The 15,361-nt window shown below is 40.3% G+C and overlaps 1 long non-coding RNA gene and 1 pseudogene across 3 annotated transcripts in view; both read left to right on the forward strand.

Moving 5' to 3' along the window:
• Positions 1–15,361, forward strand: part of LOC133061495 (uncharacterized) — a 171,897-nt gene that overhangs the window by 116,325 nt on the left and 40,211 nt on the right. The gene's annotated exons all lie outside the window — the stretch shown is intronic.
• On the forward strand, positions 13,249–13,908 carry LOC133061494 (BOS complex subunit TMEM147-like; annotated as a pseudogene).

Below are 15,361 nucleotides of genomic sequence, written 5' to 3' on the forward strand. Positions count from 1 at the left end.
AATTTCATTTTAAAAATGTTAGTTAATACCTACTATGAACAAGTTGGTGGGGGTGATCCAAGGTGAAGGAGGTTAAGTTTTCTCTCTTATAATCTGAGAAGAAAAAGATAATGTGTAAGTAGACTGTGCAGACTGCCACAAAGAGTCACTAACAAAATGGAACAGGGGCGGGGTGGTTCAAAAGAGGAAAATGAATATGGAGTTAGTTTGAAGACTTAGGAAAGCTTCATGGAAAAAGTGACCAGTAGGATGTATGGTCATGAATGGAAGACATGTAAGGGGGGGAGGATTCTGGGTAGCTGAGTAATTAGATGTACAAAGAAAGAGCATGAGCATACAGAGGGAAAGTTCAGCACGTGTTTGGGGATAGCTTGTGTTCCAACTTGGCTGAAGCAGTTCCCAAGCAAGACTTGAGAAATGAGGCTTTCAGAAGTAGATTAGAGTTCTGTTGAGGTGGCCTTTGAGTGATAGCCTTGGAAGGGGGGTTAATGATCAAGCTGTGTGCATCATCATTCTATATAGAATATTCTATGTTCACAGTTGGTACTGTGTTCAGCTTTGTGCCCTGTTTAAGTGAATTGTGTTCTCATTGGTGACTGGTTCTTCTTAGCTGAATTCTCTGGCTCCTGTTTCTTTTATGTCTTTCATGGTTCTTTGCTCGTGGTAAACAATTAAGTACTAACTCACTATCTAATGTTTTTTTTTTTATTATTATTTGATTACTGAATTGTTTGGCTGATAACTCCAAGGTATTGATAAAGTTTAGAAACCATCTTGATTTTCTCAAGAGCACTGTGGAGTAGGTATGTCCATTTCACATTGGATCAAAACAAGTCAGCAGGGAAGCCCTTCAAAACAAGGTTCAGAATTTTAAAATACTTGTTCACTTCCTTCCAGTGAGACCAGAACTCACATATGCTGGTTTCAAATACTGGGCTCTTTCCTTTGTTGTATTTTACAACATATTGTTATAATTTCTAGAACATGGAAACTTTAACACTTTATGTTAAAGGAAAGAGGAAAAAAGGAAGGGCAAAAAGATAGATTTCTGGGATAATAAGAGAGAAGTCAAAGAGTAGTCCTCTTCCTACACTGATCCAAATTTCACTTGGAGCCAGTTGCTCAGTGTGACCCAGTTAATCTTTCTCCCAAATTTTAATTTTGCTGATAATGTTTTACATCTCATCTCATCCTGGATTTGCAGGCAAAAATATACTAAATGTCTTTTTTTTCAAATAATACTGGGCCATCCTAATAACAGCTATTATTTACCAAGCACTTACTGTATACTAGTCACCAGGTCACTGTAAGGCTGCTTTACACATATTACATTTATTCCTGTTGGAATCTGGTGAGCCCATTTTCCAGAGGAGTGTTGAAATCACTTCCAAATCTAGCTCTGCCTTCAGATTCTGAGGTCTTTCCTCTTGTCTTTAAAACTACTAGTTTCTAGCCAGGAACATGTTTAGTGGGTCTGTTCTACCACTTCTTTTTGAACACATGGTCCAGGTCAGGCTCTAATTCTATAGCTCTAGGCAAGAAGGCTTCTTCAAAAGTGGTTCCATGTGTTGGCTGATTCTAGTCTGGTTACTTAGAATCAATTAAAAGACAACAGTGTAAGATAATGTTTTTTTAATCTTGTAGAACTTACACTTTAGTTAAATCAATCAAATACAGAAACAGTGAGAAGGATGAGAAATACATATACATCAAAAATTAAGGCTGGTAGATGGAGAAAAGAGATGAGGGTAGAGTTCAGCCCTGAAAATTGGGTAAAACATGAATAGAAAGAAGAAATGCATACTTGGTGGGGGTGATAGAAAGCACCATGAGAAAAGATGCTGACTTTTGAATGTGTTTATTTATTGAAATGCTTCCCATTCATCTCTGAATTCTCTCTTGGTTCTTCCTAGAACTGTTTTTGAGCCACTTCACATGCCTATGATACAGAAAATTGTGTAAGACTCAGACCATTTAAATGCACTTTAACGTCAGAAATCAAGCAAAGCACTAATAAGCCTGAAGGTAAAAGTGATAGTTATGGGCAATGCAAGGAAAGACTTTCGCCAGACAGTCATTCTAACCTAAAATGCTAACCTCCATCTGGTTTGGACGACTAATTTAATGTGTGGGTGGAGGTGTGAAATTTAAAATCTTTTGAAGAGAGTAGGGCAGTATTTAACCTCAAGAGAGTGTGATTTCTGTTGCATAACTTGAAAAAAATGTGGTAACAAATGTGGTAACACCACAAACATATACATCACCTCCAACTCCAATGTTGCTTGATTATGTTATCACGGATTTGTTTTCTGCCCCTGATACAGATATCTAACTCTAAATCACCTGGGATAAATCTGCTATGAAATGTTGAATTGCTTCAAAAAAATTTTTTTTTTTTTTAACTTTTATCAGGTGGCATTCTCAAGGCAGTGGAGCATCCAGAGACAGTAGACTCATCAATCTTGGAAGACCCCACCCTGCCCCCTTTGTTTTAGCTGCTTTTGGACTGTGCCTCTGAATCCATCCTAGTAATTTGTCTTGCATTATTTACTTCTGCATTTAAAACAATGCCAGCAGAGTTAGGATTCTAAGTTATTGTTCATTCAGGTTTGAGAACCATTGATTTTGAGTGTTCATATTTAAAAAGGGGGATGTAGTGGGGTTCAATCATAACTATCATAATGGAAAAGCTCATCAGGTTGAACCAGGCTCAACCCTTTCAGGCAGAATGAGAAATGTCCCCCGTGGGATACCAATTCTATGCTAAAAGGTAGAAAGCTTTCAGGAACTTGCCTGAAGACTTGTAAAAAATTAGAACTTGAGTCTTCTGTCTCCAAATCCTGCGTCCTTTCTACCAGGGTATTTATGTGTAATTGTGTATGATTTGCCCAAATATCACAGCCTTGGGAGAGGTTTTCTTTGACCATTCAATTGAAAATCATCTTTCTTTAGCAAATTACCCATTTCATATTATTTTTTCATAACAATATGCGTTTGAAATCATAGAAGGTAGTTCCACAGGAGCTGGGGCCTTCACCATATTGTTCTCTGCCACATCTCTAGCATCTAAAGCAGTGATTTGTAAACAGTTGTTGAATGAATGAATGAATGAATGATCAGGGAGAATTTTATATTTTTACAAATATGTCAGTTTCATCATGTGCCCTATGTCTTGGTGGAGGTGGAACAAGGACACTTTTAATAGGATAGGTGGTTTCTCAGAGCAGCATCCGTATTCGAGGCAGAAAATCAATTTCTACCCTGGATGACATTTTCAAAAGAAGTGTATCTGGTAGCATGGAATCTTCTCTCTGACAGAGCTTATGTCAAAATACTAGGATGTCTAGATAAGTGGCCCACATTCTGTAGAGAGGATATGCCATTCAAAGGTGCCCTGAACTGTGCATGAAATTTAGCCCTTATTCTAACAGACTTCCTGGCTGCACAAATAAGAGAGTCACTGTGGCTTTGTGAGTATACTTATGTTCAGCAAGAAAACTTGCATATGTGCATAGACATTTAATAAGCTTGGTGGGGGAACAAATATGGGATGCAGATTCCCCAAGTTAGCCAGTTTTTGTAATATTTTTGGTAATAGGGTGGAGGGTGCCTGTCTGGTATGTTCTCAAATATTGAAAACACAGCCATTGTTTAAGACCTGAAATTCACAATAAGATGGAGACAATATCAGAAAAATGTAGACTATTTGTCACAATTTATGCAAAGCATATTAAGTAAATGAGACCAATCAGTTGTCATGTATACACCACTGTGCTAAGGAATGCTTTTCCTCCTGGTATTTGTTACTGAGGAAAATCATTACCAAAGCCATTTAGCTAATTCATTCCCATGTTTGGAATTAAGCATTTTTAACAGTTATCTACTTCCCATTGTCTGCCTGGGACAAGCCTTGTCTTGTCAGTAAAGTACTTAGCTCTCTGCTGCCAGAATTGAGATAGGGTCATCAGAATCCTCTTGTAAATTCAGGAAGATAAACGCAGGGAAGTTGGCTCCTGCCCAAGCGTCAGGCTGGTGAGGGGATGGGGTGGGGGGGGGGGACGTGGAAGAGGGAGAGGGGAGGACAAAAGGGCAACTTTGCTTTTATTTGTAGGAGAGTGAGACAACTGCTGACTTTGTGCCACTCAGCATCCTAGAAGGTGTTTCTGTTTCTTTCATTTCTTCCTCTCCCACTTCTCCTGCAAGCGCACACACACACACACACACACACACACACACACACACACATTCTTTAACAAGGAGACAAGGCTTTTATTTTATAACTAGAGAAGAGACAATACTGCAGGTGGAAGAAAATTATTGATTGATGTTCTCATGCATTTGGAAATAACTTATAATAGGTCTTTTCCTGAGCTGGAGAAAGAAGGTGGCTATAAATTTGGGGCTTCTGCTATGTACCTGAATCTGTCTTAGAAGAATTAAATACACTTTCAAATTTTCATTTTATGTAAAACTTTGATGAGAATTTGATAGGCGGAAGATCTTATTAAGCTCTTAAAATTAGGTAAGCAATTGGAAACCTTCCTAAATGGGAGGCCAGCTTTTATGCAGACAAGTGTGTCCACGTCAAAATTTTCTTTGGGCTTGGATTTTTTTTTAATGGGAACACAGGATTAAAAGGGTATAGGTTTTTATCCTTGACCCCCAAGAGACTTCCCAGTTTAACAACATTCAAAAAACTTAAACTGATAAAAATAAGTTAAAGTAATGAGAAGGCCATCAATATGTTGACTCTTGCAATTGTAAATTAATAGAGGTGGCTCCTTTTGACCTGCCCCAGATGTCATGTCAATTGATTAAATGTTCTGAGACAATGAAATGGAAAAAGACAGCTTTATTATAATGCTTCAGGCAGGGAATATTTTTATTTTGCTATTCAGAGCACATCCACATGTCAGTGACCAATTCCATTTGGAAAAAAGACACTTTGGAGGATATATAAGATTAGGAAAAGTCTCCAAGGTGAATCTTAGGTCTGAACTAAGTACTTCTGTTATTTTTAGTTGACATTAGGGATCATAAAAGATAGCATTTTAGGCTTTATTTTGACTCAGGGCAGAAGAGTTGTTGGTTCCATCTCTCCCAGGTATCATGGGATGGCCTGGCCCTGTTGGGCTAGTAACCTCAGTAGACATTGCCAGGAGCATGGCCTGGATTGGGGTCTCTGCCCATCTATGACAGGGACTAAATTGGAAAAGGTGTCAGGGAATGAACAGATTTTCAACTGCATGCTCCTACTAGCCATTCTGAGTGTGCTATCTTTCTGTGGGTGATTTGGCAGCCATGGACTTGCTTTCTGAACAGCTGTTTCAGCCTCAACTTCTCTGTAGTGACAGAGTGAATCTGAGAGGGAAGAGGATCACTTCCTGTTTTTTAACTAGAAAAATATCTTGCTCTAAAAAATAATATCTTCAAAAATTCTTAATAGCAGATGAGAAACCCTGGTTGAAAGAGAGGTTTTTTTTTTTGTTTGTTTGTTTTGTTTGTTTGTTTTTTGTTCAGTTGCTCAGTTGTGTCCGACTCTTTGTGATCCCATGGACTGCAGCACTCCAGGCTTCCCAGTCATTCAGTGTCTCCCAGAGTTTGTTCAAACACATGTCCATTGAGTTGATGATACCATTCAACCATCTCTTCCTCTTTCGTTACCCCCTTCTCCTCCTGCCCTCAATCCATCCCAGCATCAGGGTCTTTTCCAGTGAGTCAGCTCTTTGTATCAGGTGGCCAAGGTACTGGAGCTTCAGCTTCAGCATATTTTGGAACAGTTGATGATAAACTAAACTTGACCACGTGCCTGTAATTTGATCAACTGTACAAAAATTGATTGTCTGGCAGGCAGAACTAAATCCCTAATCATTTGAAAAATGGTCTGTTGAGTGGACCCATAGACACATAATCTCACATCTCATAGCCTGTTAGGTCAGAAAGCTGTTGCTTCTGGGGGCCTAAACAACTTTGCAATGGCCCCTGACTCTGTACCTTCAAGAAACTGGCAGCGCTTGCCCTATGTCCCCAGAGACCTTGATTAATGTAATATTTATTTAGCACATCTGTTTCAGGTCAGACAATCGTATTTCTCTGACCTTCTCCCGTGGATTTCTATTCTAGTCATTTCTTATTTTTATTATTTTCGATATCACCCTTTTTAAAAATTATAACATGTCCTTTTAAAAAGGCAGACCATCTAAACAGAGCATAATGTTTAAAAGGACTTATAAGGCTGGTCATAAGAAAGGAGTAGAAAATGTCATGACTTTTGACTCTTCAACTTTTTAAAATACAGACTTATTTATTGTACATTTCAGTGACCAAATTTATTCCTGGACCATACAACCAGAATGATTTATTCTCACTTACATTAACAGGCTCTGGAAACCAAGAACATCATTCAGTCACAAATACAGTATGCCCCAGGCACTGTATTAGACTACAGAGTGAGAAAGTGGTGGTCCTTCCTGTGCTGGAGTTCATGGTCAGTGAGGGGATGGAACACTAAATAGGCAGTAGTATTTGTTGCAATCCAGTAGCATTAGTTTTCGTGGTAAGAGGAAGAATAGGACGGTAGATGGTATATAAAAGGGAAAGGAGTATCAGGGAAGCCTTCCTGGAGCAAGTGTTATCTAATTTGAGGACTTCAGGAACCCCTATGTAGATCAATGGATAAACAAAATGTAACAGATCTGATGACAGTATATCTACAGTTACTCAGTTCTGCCCACCCAATGTGCTGTATTTTGTTATAACTTTAAAACAAAAATAGCAGTAAGATACCAAGTGGGAAGAGACAATATGATTTTCTGGGTCTCAACTACTTTAAATTTTGTCCTTTAAAAAATTACATTTGGATATTAGCTATTTTACCTTATATAATTTTGAAAAGTATCTTTCAAAATTCATTACAAGAGCTGCATTGTTCTTTTAGGCATAAATCAGTTTCTTTTCAACAAATACTTAGAATGGTTAATAAACAGTTTGCTATTTTTTTAATTCTAATTTGTGCTAGTATGAAGAATCCTTGGGAGATCTTTGAAAAAATTATTTTTATCTGGAGATAACAATGTAGAAGAGTAAATTGTTTGGCAAAGAATTTGAAGCATATGGGCAGAGATACAAGAATTTACTGCATTTATAAGTTTCATTATAACTCTATAAAATGCAGCATCATTTGTCAGGAAATCAAAGCTTATAAAAGTGGCAATTGTGAATGCAGTTGGTTGCAGTTTCAAGAGAATGAGGATTAGGAGTGTAACTGAGATTCCTTTTATGATAAATTATCTAGCTCCTGGCTACCGTGTATGAGCTCTATTAACTGCCTATAAATTGTTCATCATAAAATCTAGTTCATTCTTGTTAATTAGGCCAAGTCTTTTATGAAGATTTTTTCTCCTCTCTCTGAAAGCCTAGGCTGACAGGAGAGTAGCTACGCCAGAATATTGAGGAAGAAAGGGACCCTCTGCTAACCATGATGCTGTGTTCCTTAAAAACTAATAATTAAAAGAGAAATCCCTGAATTAAAATTACTTTGGCTTCTTCCTAATGAAAATGGAATCATTCTATTGTAGTCACAGAAGGAAGTTAAATACAGCCAAAATAATTGCATCTTCCAACTTTAAATCCTCATGTCAATAACATGCAAGAAAGGAAGGGTGTGTGTATACAGAAGACTTGGATATATCCATTAGAAATGATTAATACCAAGCAAGGTCCAGAAAGACAAATAGACATATTATATTTTTCTGGCATATCATTCCATGACATTTTATTATGCACTTTTCCCCATGAAATTGAACTTCTGTGTAAAATTATCTTGGAGGAAATCTTGTATTTGTTGCTCATCTCCAATTTTTTTCCGTTGTATTTTGCTTTTTGTGGTGCTCACATAAGTGATCAACTGGCAGTGAATGTTATGTTTATATTATCTCATATTTTGCATTGCTAACTGGCTCCCTTGATACCATTTAAGGTGCATCCCTAATCAGCTCTCACGTTTCACACTTCCCTTGCAATCTCTGGATTTTGTGAAGAGTAGACACACCGTGCCCCAGTTCTGGATGCCAAAGTGGTTGTGACTTCAGGAAGTCCCAATAGTCAGAGCCACAGGCTGAGTCAAGCTGTGTGATTGCTCCCCTGAGATGCAGTTAGCAAGCCTCTCTGACAGAGGCCAGAGGCAAGGAACAGTCAAAGACTAGAAAAGTCGAGTCTGTTTGCACACACTCCTGTGCTTAACACCCATCAGGGTGCAATTAAGAATGGTGAGTAGTGTTATTATATTTGGAAACCCCAAATAACATTAGGTGGGGGGAAAATGGGAAAATTAGTTCAAACCAAGGAGGACTAGTTCTTAAAAATGTAAAAAAAAAAAATGAGATGTTTGCTTAAGCTACTTTTCATGTAACTTTCTAAATGCTAATTAGTTATCAGTGAAAGAAATGGTAGGATGATTAGGTAAAGTATGCTTTATTTCTAAGGTCTTATGGACTCTTAGGGTTTGTCTCATGCCTTTGCATGTCACGGGACCAGACTTTCTATTTTTTCTGGTCCAGCTTCTGGGTAATGTTGCTGGCTCCACAAGATTGCAGTGCAGATAAGGAATCATCTAGGTACATTCTAAATTAGATGGTTAGGAAGACAAGGTAGTTCTTTGCACTGAGTAAGGGCTCTGCAGGGGGCTAACTTCCATGGACTGTTGTGTGAATCAGTTAACTTTAACACTAGGCTAGCAATGCCCCAGGGGCCTTACCAGTGTATATCTTGGGGGGAATAAATTGCAACAGGCTTAAACATAATTATAGAGGAATTTCTTAAGCTCTGGCTAGTTCAGTTTTAAATGAAAGAAATTGTTTTTCCTTTTGAAAGACCTTAGCCTTTAGAACATGATATTTATTTTAACAAATTACTGTAAAGAATCTCTTTTTTAAAAAACAAAAAAACTGTTCATTTTATATTATCATCACCACCATCATTATTTTTATTACAAACTAATACTGTACAAAAAAGATCTTCACGACCCAGATAATCATGATGGTGTGATCACTCACTTAGAGCCAGACATCCTGGAATGTGAAGTCAGGTGGGCCTAGAAAGCATCACTACGAACAAAGCTAGTGGATGTGATGGAATTCCTGTTGAGCTATTTCAAATCCTGAAAGATGATGCTGTGAAAGTGCTGCACTCAATATGCCAGCAAATTTGGAAAACTCAGCAGTGCCCACAGGACTGGAAAAGGTCAGTTTTCGTTCCAATCCCTAAGAAAGGCAATCCCAAAGAGTGCTCAAACTACTGCACAATTGCACTCATCTCACACACTAGTAAAGTAATGCTCAAAATTCTCCAAGCCAGGCTTCAGCAATATGTGAACTGTGAACTTCCAGATGTTCAAGCTGGTTTTAGAAAAGGCAGAGGAACCAGAGATCTAGTTGCCAACATGTGCTGGATCATCAAAAAAGCAAGAGAGTTCCAGAAAAACATCTATTTCTGCTTTATTGACTATGCCAAAGCCTTCGACTGGGTGGATCACAACAAACTGTGGAAAATTCTGAAAGAGATGGGAATACCAGACCACCTGACCTGCCTCTTGAGAAACCTGTGTGCAGACCAGGAAGAAACAGTTAGAATTGGACATGGACCAACAGACTGGTTCCCAATAGGAAGAGGAGTACGTCAAGGCTGTATATTGTCACCCTGCTTATTTAACTTATATGCAGAGTACATCATGAGAAACGCTGGGCTGGAAGAAGAACCAGCTGGAATCAAGATTGTCAGGAGAAATATCAATAACCTCAGATATGCAGATGACACCACCCTTATGGCAGAAAGTGAAGAGGAACTAAAAAGCCTCTTGATGAAAGTTAAAGAGGAGAGTGAAAAAGTTGGCTTAAAGCTTAACATTCAGAAAACTAAGATCATGGCATCTGGTCCCATCACTTCATGGGAAATAGATGGGGAGACAGTGGAAACAGTGTCAGACTTTATTTTTGGGGGCTCCAAAATCACTGCAGATGGTGACTGCAGCCATAAAATTAAAAGATGCTTACTCCTTGGAAGGAAAGTTATGACCAACCTAGACAGCATATTAAAAAAGCAGAGACATTACTTTGCCAACAAAGGTCCATCTGGTCAAGGCTATGGTTTTTCCAGTGGTCATGTGTGGATGTGAGAGTTGGACTGTGAAGAAAGCTGAGTGCCAAACAATTGATGCTTTTGAACTGTGGTGTTAGAGAAGACTCCTGAGAGTCCCTTGGACTGCAAGGAGATCCAACCAGTCCATCCTAAAGAAGATTAGTCCTGGGTGTTCATTGGAAGGACTGATGCTGAAGCTGAAACTCCAATACTTTGGCCACCTCATGTGAAGAGTTGACTCATTGGAAAAGCCCCTGATGCTGGGATGGATTGAGGGTAGGAGGAGAAGGGGATGACAGAGGATGAGATGGTTAGATGGCATCACTGACTCAATGGACATGGGTTTGGGTGGACTCTGGGAGTTGGTGATGGACAGGGAGGCCTGGTGTGCTGCAATTCATTGGGTCACAAAGAGTCAGACATGACTGAGCGACTGAACTGAACTGAACTGAACTGAATATTGAATTATATTGCATGGACAGTGATCCTAGTTTTCCTCAAATAATTAGGCTCTTTTCTAAGCCTCTGTTCAAGCTTTGAATAGGTAAATACAAATGAATAAATATCATATTTAGCTATAGAAATCTTCTCTTATGGACTGAATATTTGTGCTCCCTCCCCCCAAATTCATATGTTGAAGTCCTAACCTGCAACACGATGGTAGTTGGAGGTATTGTTAGAGGTTTTGGGAGGTGATTTGGTTGAGATTTGGTCAAGAGGGTGGAGCCCCTGTGATAGGATTAGTGCCCTTGAAAAGTTAAAGTGTTAGTCAATCAGTCATGTCTCATGCTTTGCGTCCCCATGGACTATAGCCTGCCAGGCTCCTCTGTCCATGGAATTCTCCAGGAAAGAATACTGGAATGGGTTGCCATTTCCTTCTCCAGAGGATCTTCCCAAACCAGGAATGGAACCTGGGTCTCCTGCATTGCAGGCAGATTCTTTACCATCTGAGCCACCAGAGAAGCCCTTCTAGCAGAAGGAAGACGCATTAGAGTTTCCTTTCTCCACCATATGGGGAAACTGCAAGATCCAGGATTTAGCTCTTTACCAAGAGCTAAATCTGTGAGCACCTTGATCCTGGACTTCCTGACCTCCAGAACTGTGATAAAAAATGTCTGTTTTTTCCAGCAGTCCCCAACCTTTTTGGTACCAGGGACCAATTTCATGGAAGACAATTTTTCCATGGACCAGGGGTCAGGGGGTTGGTTTCAGCATGATTCAAGTGCATTACATATATTGTGCACACGTTGTTTCTAATCTAAAACTGCCACTGATCTGACAGGAGGTACTGGTCTACCACCTGGAGTTTGGGAACCCCTGGTTTAACCCTCCCAATCTATGGCAATTTTTTGTTGTAGAGGCTGGGCAGAAGCCCCACTAATACTCTTAGCTTATGGAAAAATTTCTTCCAACCACAAGGACCAAAATTTAGCAATGGTGAAAGCAGGCATAAAAGAGTCTGGGCAGAAAAGGGGAAAAGGATCATGGTGAAGGCACAAATGGGTTTGAGGAAATCATCCCCCAGTGACCAGTACCACTTAGGCTGGTGGTTTTTTGTTTTTGTTTTTGTTTTAAGTGAGAACTAATCAGATGGCCTCACCTAAATGCAAGGGGGCTGGGAAATGGGATTTCTGGCATACAGTCACTTTCCAGTGACATCTCTGCACTATGAAGAGGAGCATGTCTCTGGTGGACATGGCACCACATTTTGTATGTTACTTTCAGCTTAGAAAACGCTTTTTACAGCTGTATACTATTTGAATTTTTAAGGTCACTTTAGTTAAGGAGCAGTGTTTTTTAATGCCTGCACATTCAGTCAGTTCAGTTGACTGGCCAATTAACTGAGTGAAGTCAGTCCATTTCATTGTTTGAATTTCCAATTGTTTGGCTGAATGGAATGGTTACTTTGGCATAAAGTCTGTGCAGTAGTCCTATATAGATACAATCCCACTGAAGCTGGTATAAAATTTGTCTTTGTCACTACATTTGTTTTTCTAGACACTGTTACCTTTCCTAATTTCATTTCCCAAATTCTTTTTAGAATGCTCCATTGTCCTAGCTTATTCAGAAGAGAGCTGCTTTCAGAGCTTAACTGAGAGTGTACAAGACTAGGTTTGTTTCAGTATTTTTAACACAGTCAAGTTTGTATGTTTTCTTTTTGCTGTTAATACCTGTTGGGATCAATTCTACAGAGCTCTGTTTTGTTTTCTGGTTTTTTTTTTTTTTTTAAGATCTCTTGTAGTACTGTGTTGATGGTCAGACTATTAGTTATATTGAAAAGATATCTTAAAAACCAGAGCACATTACTGCAGATGTTTAAAGGAAATTTAAAATTTTATCTCTACATTATTTCTTTGGTTTTTAATCTGTATTTTTTTTTTTTTCTATCTTTGATGTTAGGGTGTTATCTCAGGCTTACATTAATGCCTAGCAATATGCTTTTGTAAATCCAGTCTCAACTTGGCAAAAGGCTCCAGAATTGGAGAAATTTGGAGTCAAACACTTAACATTGATTATACTCTCATATTTAAAATGCAGAACTTCAATCAGATAATCCACTGACAAATATCATGAGTGTCTTTTTAAAGCTCTATGAAGGCTGCACATAGAAATGAGTGATCGCCTACAAGGAACTTACACTCTGGGACTTGTTCACAGCACCTCAGCCTAGCAGAATTTGGTGGAGAGAATGGGACATATGACAAAATGTTAAGTAGCAAGCAAAGATAGCCTAATGAGACGTGTGGGAGATCAGTTCTCTGATCAGAAGAGAGAAGGGATCATCACGGTCCAGAACAAATGGGAAGAGAACCCAGCATGAGCCTTTAGGAGGGATATAAAGGGAAGACATGGTTCAGATAAAATGAGAAATAAAGAGGTGGTGGTCTCAAAAAGGGATACATGTAAACAGAATTGTAGCCCCTGGAGGCCATATAATGTTTTGAAGTAACAATAAATAGATTTTTCTATAGGAAACTGAATGAAAACAACAGTCTAAAATGTTGGAAGGGGACCCAGGCTCCCAGAAGAGTTCGCGGGCCGTGGTGGAAGCAGGCGGGCGCCAGGCCTGGGCTCAGGCGCCAGGCTGCAGAGGCGGGCCGGGCGGCCGGCATCATGGCGCTCTTCCACTTCCGGAACTGCTTCGCTCTGGCCTACTTCCGCTGCTTCACCACCTACAAGTGCAGCGGCCTGTCTGAGTCCAGTGCTTTCTGGAAGTGCGTCCAGGCCGGGGTCGCCTACCTGTTCGTGCAGCTGTGCAAGATGCTGTTCTTGGTCACTTTCTTTCCCACCTGGGAAGGCGGCGTCTGTGACTTCACTGGGGAGTTCATGAAGGCCAGCGTGGACGTGGCAGACCCGATAGGCCTAAACCTTGTCATGTCCCGGAATGCCGGCAAGGGGGAATACAAGATCATGGTTGCTGCCCTGGGCTGGGCCACCACCGAACTCATTATGTCCCGTGGCATCCCCTCTGGGTTGGAGCTTGGGGGCATTGATTTGACTGGAAATACATCCAGATGAGCATTGACTCCAACATCAGTCTGGTCCATCACACTGTCGCCTCTGCCCAGGTGTGGATGATAACACGCTATGACCTGTACCACACTTACCGACCAGCAGTCCTCCTCCTGATGTTCCTTAGCGTCTACAAGGCCTTTGTCATGGAGACCTTCGTCCACCTCTGTTCCCTGGGCAGCTGAACGGCACTGCTGTCTCGGCACTAAGGGGCTTCTGGCCCTTAGCAGCTCGGCCCTGTATGTCAGCGTGCACGCCTAGGCTTGGCGTCCCAGACTTTCATATACCTTCTGCCCGTCCCCAGGTTCAGTGAAGTAAACAGTATTTGGAAAGTTAAAAAAAAAAAATTCTTTTTTGAAGCAATAGGTTGTTATCAGATTGAGGAGAGCTCTAAATGTCAATTTGATAAGTGTGGTCTTTATTTTATATTCACTTTTGAACCATTAATTCCCTGGTGTCTCAGATGGTAAAAAAGCGTCTGCCTACAATGCAGGAGACCCGGGTTTGACCCCTGGGTCAGGGAGATCCCCTGGAGAAGGAAATGGCAACCCACTCCAGTACTCTTGCCTGGAAAATCCCATGGATGGAGGAGCCTGGTAGGCTACCGTCCATGGGGTCTACTGAGCGACTTCACTTCACTTCACTTTGAACCATTGGAGATTTGGGGACGATCTCCTTATTGACAGCAACTTGGAACCTGAATTTGTCCACACTTTCAGATTTCTGTCCCAAGCCTGGATTTCAAAAGTTACTGCAATTTAAAGCACAGTGATGCTGATCGCTGCCCGGACTCCACCTTCTGTTTCACCTACCACACACAGAGTGGACAAGGAATAGACTGCCACAGGGACTTTGCTTTTACTTAATTATCAAGACACAATGATAATCCACTCAGTTTTTCTTTGGGGGGGGGGTATCTGCCTAAGAAAAACCTACATCCTATTACAAAACTGAATCTGAGGGGTGTGAGGAGTATATAGATATGTCTCCTTTGAACTTTGAAGGAGACTGTTTACAGTTAACACAAAAATAAGACTCCTCACAAATCATTAGCTTTTAAGAAGAATGACCTACACATTGTGAGGTACTCTGCCTCTTGGACAAATATAGAAAGAATTGATTGTGGCATCGCTCTTGATCTCAGAGCATCAGTGAATAACCACCTACAAAACTTGCTATACTTCTGAGTTTTGTACGTAAGGAGTTTGCAGTTGCAACCATGTGGCACATGTAACAAGCTGACCGTATTAGTACCGAGTTTATCTACGCCATCTGCTGTCGTATTGACATCTGCGTCCTTCAATGTAGCACCTTCTTTCTCTTAGACATATTCTGCTATTTCTTCTTTTCCTTCTTTGTTTCAAGTCATATCCACTGATATCTGCACCATTTCATGATATCAATAAAGGAGGCTTTCAGTGGGGCGGTAGGGGTGGAAGGCAGGGCCAAGTGATCAAAGGCCTCAGTAGAAAAAATACCTTAATTCATGGGCCTGAACACTGTGTAAAAAGGTGAGCCTTGAGGTAAGAAAGTATCCAGAGGAAGCATGAGACAGAAGTGAGGGTTTAATTTGGGATTAACAAAAGCATCAGAAATAGCTAAGAGGAGACAGGGGAATGAGGACCATGTGTGTACAGGGTGATAGCAGAGCAGCTCACGGAGATTAAGATGGAATTAATCTGTTCATTGGAAAGATGCTTCGGATTTTTGGCAA

This window comes from Dama dama, chromosome 9 (genome assembly GCF_033118175.1).
Source record: "Dama dama isolate Ldn47 chromosome 9, ASM3311817v1, whole genome shotgun sequence".
Classification (NCBI taxonomy): Eukaryota; Metazoa; Chordata; class Mammalia; order Artiodactyla; family Cervidae; genus Dama; species Dama dama.